General features: G+C 46.8%; 1 long non-coding RNA gene across 1 annotated transcript; it reads right to left on the bottom strand.

The window, feature by feature from the left end:
- Positions 1-210: 210 nt before the first annotated feature.
- On the bottom strand, positions 211-9,296 carry LOC135819956 (uncharacterized). Its single transcript, XR_010554021.1, has 4 exons — positions 8,615-9,296; positions 7,171-7,298; positions 1,548-1,624; positions 211-1,346 (listed from the first exon to the last, which is right to left on the bottom strand). It is a non-coding gene; the product is annotated as an uncharacterized LOC135819956 (long non-coding RNA).
- Between the last annotated feature and the right edge of the window lie 1,263 nt (positions 9,297-10,559).

Below are 10,559 nucleotides of genomic sequence, written 5' to 3'. Positions count from 1 at the left end.
AAAGAAAAGTCAGGAGGAGTCTGAGAAAGAGAAGAAAGACGTGTGTGACCATAATCGTCGAGAATTGAACCGCAATCTATCGATTGGAAATCGCTGCACATACCACTGCACCATATGGGACACACACACACACACACACACACACACACACACAACCATGTCCAACTAGTCTGAACCGTCAAGTCTTCAACCACACTACACCAGTCACGATCATCAAGCCATGAACCGCATTACACCAGTCATAATCATAACGCCACCAACCACATTATTATAATTACACCAGTCATAATCATCACGCCACCAACCGCACTAGATAAGTAGTCACTCGACTAGTGTGTGACACGCTGGACACAATAGACATGCCAGCAGTGGAAGAATATTATTATTGTTATTATTCTCGTATCTGTTCCGAATAGAACTCATGACTACAGGATTGACTGTGAGCATGCATGTGTGTGTGAGAGTGGGGAAACGAAGAATATACAAGTAATCTCAAGTTTTTCAAAGTGTTAAGCTAACAGCCGCTCTACATCAACATGGGATCCAACAGTTGGTGAAATGCAGAACATTTACGTGAGCTGTAAGAAACGATTTGGTCAAAACACGAAGAGTTCAACGAACCCAGATTTTAGCTTCCAAGCAAATCTCTTCGCTGCATACGTCACTAAGTGTATTCACCAAAATTTCCAGCAAATCCGACCATCAGGGTGAAAGTAATAAGATGATCAAGACGATAGCAACAGAATCTCCACTATAAACTACTTGTGAAAGTCCACCTGCCTCCAGGGCATCGCTATTGCCATGGTGATAAAGAGTAGGCCAGCACATTGGGCACATCGGGCACAGCCAATACCACCAATACACACCATCACAGCCAGCACAGCCAATACAGGCATCACAGCCATCATATCGGGCACAGCCAGTGCTCCTAGCACAGCTATGACCAGACCACAGCCAGTGCAGACAATACAAGCATCACAGCCATTGCATCGGGCACAGCCAGTGCTCCTAGCACAGCTATGACCAGATCACAGCAAGCGCAGTCAGTACATCCAGCACAGCAAACGCAACCATCACAGCTAGCACAGCGAATACAGCCAGCGCTCCTACTAGAACAGCCAGCACACCTGGCGTAGGAGCAGGAGATATCCAACTGACCAGCCAGAGCAGGAGATATCCAACTGACCAGCCAGAGCAGGAGATATCCAACTGACCAGCCAGAGCAGGAGATATCCAACTGACCAGCCAGAGCAGGAGATATCCAACTGACCAGCCAGCATAGGCAGGAGAGATGGTAAAAAGCATGCACAGACCCAGCCTCTAGTCGGAATATGAAGAGTACACCACTGTGGAGAACAACAAAGAACATGCACAAAAAAAAAATACATAGAGAGCTCAACAAGAGGGATGAACATCATAGTTTAACATGTTTTCGATTTCGACAGCATGCTACAAGGCGAGGACGCACAGTGTTCCTGCCTACAACCATAACCCGGTTGGTAGAGTCCTCGTTTTGCCACCATTCGAATGACCAGTAAAATACGTACCTCGTTGTTCATTGTTTAGTTCCTTCTTCAAACGGGTAGCCAAGTCGAAACGATCAGCTTGCCGCAAAGTCTTCTTGCTAGAGCACACAAACAATCATAAACAAAGGACCGCACAGTGATAACAATTGACACAAAGGCCCCAATGGACCAGCTACATCCCTGAACGAGGCTAGGGCCCTCTCAGCACCAGCATGCGTGACCCCAAGCAGGGACAGATCAACAGCAAAGTGACACTCAGTTAGCCAAACTCTGCGATGCTCTGCCAATCTAGCATTGAAAGCTGAAATGCCGCTCTCTCCGAAGCTGGGCGAGTGTAATCCCTAGCGCATAATCACCAGCAGAAATATCTCTCAAAGACTGCACACATGTAAAGATTAACGAGAGAGCTTTGAAGCTCAGGGCCTACGCTATGCTTTGTTGCCTAGCTCATCGAGCACATTGTTAGTTAGTTACTTTATTCCCGTAGCTATGCAGAAGACGTTACTTAAGTAACGTCTGGCGCTAGCCAGGGTCCACACAGCTTTAATTTGGTATTTGTTTGTGTGTTTGTTTGCTTCTTTGTGTCACGCCTGGCGCTATCCGTATCTGACGGCAACAAAGCATAGGATGTTATAAATTTTTCAATTCTCCTATTTTTTTTTCAGGCATATCCTGGGATTCGAACCCGCACTATCGCCCTACATGCATTCCCCCATACACTTCGCATTCATACCCATTCTTCCAAGTTGCTTCACGTTATTATCTTGTGTTTGAAAGCCCTATTTGAATATTGCGGGCAGCTGTATGTGGCCAGCTGTGTTTGATGGTACGGTACGGTACGGGAGACGGTGTCGTATTACCCTCGATCGTACCTGTCCCGTACCTATCCCCTACCGTACCGTGCCATCAAAGACGGCTGGCCACAATGCATATTCAAAATATATAGGGCTTTCAAATACAAGATCACAATGTGAAACAACTAATGGAAGAATTAGTATGTATGCGAAGTGCATCGGGGGATGCATGCAGGGCGCGCGATAGTGTGGGTTCGAATCCCAGGTTATGTCTTTAAAAAAAGGATTTTTTTAAAGAATTTATAACATCGCTATGCTTTTTTTTTGTCTAGGTCATCAAGGCAAAAAAGCATAGCGTAGGGCCCTGAGCTTTCTAGCTCTCTCGTTAGGATGACCCAAAGGCTGATCGCCTATCGTGGGGAGTTTGAACTGATGGAAATGTTTTTTTCCTTTGATAAGCTACATCATTGTATTGCAAAAACATTTCAATGAGTTACTGAAGTAACGTCTTCTGCAGAGCTACGGGACCGGCGCTGACTCTGCCGATCACGGTCTTTCTGGAGTCGACGGGATGTCTGCCCTGACGTTTTCTGGGACCTGCGCTGACTCTGCCGATCACGGGCGTTCTGGATTCGACGGGATGTCTGTCCTGACGTTTCCTGGGACCATCGCTGACTCTGCCGATCACGGGCGTTCTGGAGTCAACGGGATGTCTCTTCCGACGTTTCCTGTGACCGGCGCTGACTCGCCCGTTCACGCTTATTTTGGAGACGACGGGATCTCTCTTCCAAAGTATGTTTTTGTTGACGCATCCTATCACCTATTCGATAACTAACGTCCATTCTAATCGCATTTCCTACTCGTCTCCCTATTTCTTTCCAGAAAATCTCCCTATACATCAAAGAGTCGTATACATAATACGACGAATATTGTGGCCAGCTGTTTGTAACCAGCTGTGTTTGATGGTACGGTACGGGACAGATACGGGAGCCAGCAAATATTGTGGCCAGCTGTTTGTGGCCAGCTGTGTTTGATGGTACGGGACAGATACGGGATAGCGCCAGGCAAGACACAAACAAACAAGCAAATAAACGAGAGAGCTTGCAAGCTCAGGGCCCAACGCTATGCTTTTTTGCCTTGATGACCAAGACAAAAGAAAGCATAGCGATGTTATAAATTCTTTAAAAAATTCCTTTTTTCAAAGACATAACCTGGGATTAGAACCCGCACTATCGCGCCCTGCATGCATCCCCCGATTAACTTCGCATACATACTAATTCTTCCAAGTTGCTTCACATTATGATCTTGCATTTGAAAGCCCTATTTGAATATGCATTGTGGCCAGCCGTCTTTGATGGTACGGTACGGTAGGGATAGGCACGGGACAGGTACGATCGAGGGTAATACGACACCGTCTCCCGTACCGTACCATCAAACACAGCTGGCCACATACAGCTGCCCGCAATATTCAAATAGGGCTTTCAAACGCAAGATCATAACGTGAAGCAACTTGGAAGAATGGGTATGAATGCGAAGTGTATGGGGGAATGCATGTAGGGCGATAGTGCGGGTTCGAATCCCAGGATATGCCTTAAAAAAAAATAGGAGAATTGAAATATTTATAACATCCCTATGATTTTTTTGCCGTCAGATACGGGATAGCGCCAGGCGTGACACAAACAAACAAACAAACACACAAATACCAAACGAGAGAGCTTGGAAGCTCAGGGCCCTACGCTATGCTTTTTTGCCTTGATGACCTACATGTAGACAAAAAAAAAGCATAGGGATGTTATAAATTCTCTAAAAAAATCCTTTTTTTAAGACATAACCTGGGATTCGAACCCGCACTATCGCGCGCCCTGCATGCATCCCCCGATACACTTCGCATACATACTAATTCTTCCAAGTTTAGGGTTCACGGATTGGCATGCTAGCGTCGCCAGCTACATCATGCACGTGACAGGCGCGTGCATATACTATCGATGTCATGTCCCACACAATCGGTCAGTGCTCAAATCGCATTTTCCCATCAATATCACTCACTTTCAACTCTACGGGATTCATTACGGTTGGCTCAAACTGCCTGAATTTTTGAATCCACACGCACGAAAGACGTTCCAAGACTTCCACCGTTCGTATTTTTTCAAACGAGTTCCGGGTTTTCCAGTAACTTTGGCCAAAGTTCGGCTAAAAAAACAGGGGGAGCCGTTGCGTTTCCGTAAAATACTGAACGGTAGAAGGATAGCCAAGGTCGAGAGCAAAACAACAAGCCATTATTTGTCAAAATCGAACAAGAAACGGCTCAGCGCATCTATTTTCCGTGCACGCGCGCGCGTACTTTGGCCGACAAGGTGTGGAGAATTTCTGAAGAAGAAGAATAACAAGAGCAGCAGCGCTCGGAACAGCCGTGCTGGATACTTCCAATCCCGACGATGGAGCGTGTTGGCTGTCGTGAGCTGCTGAAACGACCATGACGTTTCTTTTTCTTTGTATACCCTGCATATCTTGACGTGCCCTAGCTCAGTTTCGGCCTCTTTACAGGAAGAATATTTTCTTCCATGGCATCAGCGGCCAAACAGCAAGAAGAGCAACAGATCGAGATTTGCAGGGCAAACAAAGGATGCGTGCAGCTACATCTAGTCAGGTTCGATGCAGCTGCGCTTTGCCAGAACCTCAGCAGATAAGAAAAGACGACAGAGTGTCTCAGATGGAACTGGATCTTTCGCCAAGACCGCCACCGCCGCCATCATCAAGTCCAGGTCAGTCAGAAAAATGCAAAGCCCGAGTGAAGTGAAGCCACTGAAGCCAAGGAAAAATTCAAAAAGTACGCTCTCCGGCTAGACTTCGAGTCGATATTTTTTTACTTCGATAGGCGCTGTCGCGGCCTGTAGCGCGCGTCCATAATCCAAAATGGAGGCGCACGTGACGGGTGCTTTTAGTGGCAAGCCGTGAACCCTAAAGTTGTTTCACATTGAAAAAAGCATAGGGATGTTATAAATTCTTTAAAAAATCCTTTTTTAGGACATAACCTGGGATTCGAACCCGCACTATCGCCCGCCCTGCATGCATCCCCCGATACACTTCGCATACATACTAATTCTTCCAAGTTGTTTCACATTGTGATCTTGCATTTGAAAGCCCTATTTGAATATGCATTGTGGCCAGCCGTCTTTGATGGCACGGTATGGTAGGGGATAGGTACGGGACAGGTACGATCGAGGGTAATACGACACCGTCTCCCGTACCGTACCGTACCATCAAACACAGCTGGCCACATACAGCTTCCCGCAATATTCAAATAGGGCTTTCAAACGCAAGATAATAACGTGAAGCAACTTGGAAGAATGGGTATGAATGCGAGGTTTATGGGGGAATGCATGTAGGGCGATAGTGCGGGTTCGAATCCCAGGATATGCCTGAAAAAATTAGGAGAATTGAAAAATTTATAACATCCTATGCTTTTTGCCGTCAGATACGGATAGCGCCAGGCGTGACACAAACAAACAAACAAACAAACAAACAAACACACAAACAAATACCAAACGAGAGAGCTTGGAAGCTCAGGGCCCTGCGCTATGCTTTGTTGCCTAGCTCATCGTGCATGTTGTTAGAACTGATGGAAACGTTTTTTCCTTTGATTAGCTACTTCATTGTATTGCAAAAACGTTTCAATGAGTTACTGAAGTAACGTCTTCTGCATAGCTATGGGACCGGCGCTGACTCTGCCGATCACGGGCGTTCTGGAGTCGACGGGATGTCTGTCCTGCCGTTTCCTGGGACCGGCGCTGACTCTGCCGACCACGGGCGTTCGTCTTCTTCTTCTTATTATACTGACGGCAACTAACATCCATTCTAATTGCATTTACTCGTCTCCCTACTTCGTATTTCTTTCCAGAAAATCTCCCCATACAGCAGGGAGTCGTTTACATAATATGACTCCCTGCTATACATCTACATGACTGTATACACGTTATAATTATTATGCTATCGGCCTACATGCGATTCCCGGGCTGTTCGACAGGCGGCCCAGCCAGCCTGCTAGTGGGATCTCGGCCTCGCACACAAATCCACACAAAATGGTACTGCACTAAATGCATTCCCCGATACACTTCGCATATATACTCATTCTCTTGATGGTACCGTACACTTGATGGTACGGGACAGGTACGGGATAGCGCCAGGCATGCCGATGGCACAAACAAACAAAAATATTGTGGCCAGCTGTCTTTGTTGGTACGGTACGGTACGGGACAGATACAGGATAGCGCCAGGCGTGACACAAACAAACAAACAAACAAACAAACAAACAAACACCAAATTAAAGCTGTGTGGACCCTGGCTAGCGCCAGACGTTACTGAAGTAACGTCTTCTGCATAGCTACGGGAATTAAAGCTGTGTGGACCCTGGCTAGCGCCATACGTTACTGAAGTAACGTCTTCTGCATAGCTACGGGAATAAATACCAAAATAATTAAAGCTGTTTGGACCCTGGCTAGCGCCAGACGTTACTGAAGTAACGTCTTCTGCATAGCTACGGGAATAAAACGGGGTACATAGTGCAGCCCTGCCGCAAGCCATTCTCAACACAAATCAGCGCAAGCAGGTCTCCACCCACACGATTACTGGCAGTCATGTAGCTATGGGAGGAATGAATGATGGTGAATAGAAACTCTGGGACGCTCCACAACCCCTACCACCCCCCCCCCCCCCCCCACCCCCCCCCCCCCCCCCCCCCCGCTCACGGAGACACCCCCCCCCCACACACACACACACAGACACACACACACACACACACACACACACACACACACACACACAAACACACGCACACAGATACCAACTTGTACCTGTATTTCCATTCGGTAAGATCGTCAGGAGCTGGTGTTGATGGTGGTGATGGGGATTATTCTGCTGCACTGACGGATGTTGAACTACCTATGTTGGGCAGACACACAATACCATAATGTCCAGGATCCTGAATAACAACACCACACACACAATACCATAGTGAACAGGATCTGGGATAACACCACACACACACACAATACCATAGCGAATAGGATATTGGATAACAACACAACACGCAATACCCTAATGACCAGGATCCAGGACACAACTGTGCTTAGTTTTCCCCTGCTTCTGTCATCTGCACGGACGTAACGACTTTCATGTCTCATCAGACTCCTCACAAAAGAGCAATTTAAAAACTTTATCCACTATCCAGAGTCGGCAATATGCTGGCCCTGGCCTGGAGATCTGCAACTACAATCAGCTTCTACTTTGCAACATTAACAAATTAATCCCCTTTGTCGATTGATGGATCAATCGGTAGATTCGGCTTTCTTTCTTGTTTTGAATTGTATGTTGAACTCATTGGACTTCTTTGTATTCTGTATCTCGTTATCGTTATATTTCCCTCTAGCCCTCTCGCTTAGGATGAGCTTTCTTTTTTATGGCAGCTTAAGCGAAGGCTATATACCTGCTTTATGCTTTATGCAGGTTGATGCCAACTCGAACAAGCAAAATAATAATAATAATAATAATATTAATAATCCATTACAGGATTTTGAGTACGGATTATGCTATGAGTACGATGGGTATACCGACGAATATGTTGCCGGTTACGTTAGCACGAGGGAAAATACGAGGGACACGGTGTACACAGAGTACGACTGGTATAGTCCATTTACTGTAGTGTCTTGTATTAAAGCCGGTCTAATATAGAAGCCTGTTTTGAATACAAGCCTGATTTGAATAGAAGCCTGATTTTCAAGATACACTGGCAGCAGAAAAGCCTGGTTTCAGTGTTGACATACATAGAAATACCTAGCTCGAATAGAAGCCTGATGTGAGTAGAAGCCTAGCACTGAGGTCGGCTTGTACAGGAATAAGCCCGGCTATAATACGCGACATTACGGCATCCCATGTTCGTGTCCCAAATCGAGAGCGTGACTAACCCCCCTAAGTTCTCTAGTTTACTCTTGTAGTGACCCGTGTGAACCAAGCGGAGTATATCTTTGAACAAGGCAAACCCAGCAGGGTACTGATATATCACTGAACATACCTGGCAGAGAACGGCCGTGAATTTGCGGAAATCACCCACATCGTACCGTACCATGGGATAATATTGATGCAAACACCGAACGACAAGCCATAAGGCTAGTTCGTGGCAACTCTTGAGTTTCATGCAGTATGCATTCAAGAGGCAACATAAAGATACTGCTGTCCAATACGGTATACCAGTAGCTTTAAAGCAGACATAATTACGTCAATCACACACGCGACGCATACCTGTTGCCATGACTTCCAGAACCGGAGAGCGTCTTGGGAGACAAGCTGAGGTGCGGTGCGTCCTTCAGTATACGCAATGGGACACATGGGAACATCGCCAAGCTTCAGAGCGGCAACAGTGTGATAGCACTGCTTTGCAGACAAACCACCGCCAGTAGCAGCAGTAACAGCAGCGGTACCAGAGGCCGCAGAAACAACACTGGGGCCAGTAGCTGTGCGGCCATTAGCTGTGGGGCCAGTAGCTGTGGGCCCAGTAGCTGTGGGGCCAGTAGCTGTGGTGCCAGTAGCTGTGGGGCCAGTAGCTGTGGGGCCAGTAGCTGTGGGGCCAGTAGCTGTGAGGCCAGTAGCTGTGGTGACAGTAGCTGTGGGGCCAGTAGCTGCGGAGTCATCAGTAACTGCGGTAGAAACGCTAGTAGTAGCACCGGTAGAGGCAGTACCTGCATAAATAAGTGGCAGTGGAACGAGTAGCTATGGAACCATGGTAACGAGTAGCTATGGAACCATGGTAACGAGTAGCTATGGAGCAATCGGTGTCAGCGGTAGGACCACTGGCAGCCATGGTAGCAGCACTGGCACCCGCAGTGACAGTGTTCGCGGATGGAGATGACGCGGAGCAGTCTTCGCGTCCATGTAGTGTACAGAGTACGTCCCTGTTCATCGCACCACACTCACATCTCAAGAACTCCTGTACAGTGAACATTACAACACACAAACACACAAACACACAAACACACAACACACAAACACACATACACACAAACACACAAACACACACATACACATACACACACATACACACATACACACATACACACACATACACACAAACACACAAACACACAAACACACAAACACACAAACACACATACACACAACACACACATACACAAACACACATACACACAAACACAAACACACAAACACAAAACACACATACACATAAAGAACGATCAGTTACCCGGGTAGATGTGTTTTGAAATTTCAAAAAAAAGTCAACTATGCAAGGAAATGGCATTGGGATGGGCAAGAAAATACTAACAAAAACAGACTGGCATACTGACAGAGAGAAAAGACAGCTACAGTTCTAGTTTACAACTACTGTGCACTAATTCAAACCTATGGCACAGATAGGGTTTAATCGACAAAAGCAGAGCTCTCGTTTCTAGGCCTCGAAGAACTTTCTTTCTCCAAAAAAGATTTGTATTCGTGTTGCTAAACGTCCCTGATAACACAACACAAAGCTGAGCATTTGAAGCCGCATTGATGCGCTGGGCACACCTGACACAACAAAGTGACGAAAATTGCATACCTTCAGGAACAAGATATCCAGCTCAGGACACACACATGCACACACACACACACACACACACACACACACACACACACACACACACACTCTAGAGAGGTTTTGCAGAGCGAACGTTCGCGCGAATTTTCGTTTGACGTCACTAAAAGCGAAACTTCGTGCGAACGTTCGCAGTTTTGAACGCGAAAGTAACTTGCAGGAAACGCGAAACAAATTTTCGCAGAAATTTTCGATCTTTACGGACCGCTGGTCAGCCAGGTGCACGGTGAGCGACCCTCAAATTGCTCAATCTTCATGTTTGTGCTTGATCTCTACTCTTGGCTTGGTCCGCGAGTGCTAGCTTTCCAATACTTGTGGCAGCCCGTGTTGCTTCATCTCCAGAACCATCTCCGATATCTCCTGCTTGCTCGTCTTCTCACTCCTCAGAGTCGGTTACATCAATGATGCCTTTTTGAATCTCAGGTGTTGATCCGCAAGATTCTGGCACAAGCCAAGCCGGCCCGTTTGTCTGTGGGTCTCCGGCCATGGACAACGTAGCCAAAGAGCTCTCGTCTCAGGCCATCAGGGTACCTGGTGCGGGTGCCGCCACTCGCAACAAACAAATAAATAATCAAGTACACACGAATATTTCTGGGAGCG

This window comes from Sycon ciliatum, chromosome 6, assembly GCF_964019385.1.
Source record: "Sycon ciliatum chromosome 6, ocSycCili1.1, whole genome shotgun sequence".
NCBI classification, from domain to species: domain Eukaryota; kingdom Metazoa; phylum Porifera; class Calcarea; order Leucosolenida; family Sycettidae; genus Sycon; species Sycon ciliatum.
Note: the sequence above shows the minus strand (reverse complement) of the source record. Positions and strands in the feature narration are given on the sequence as shown.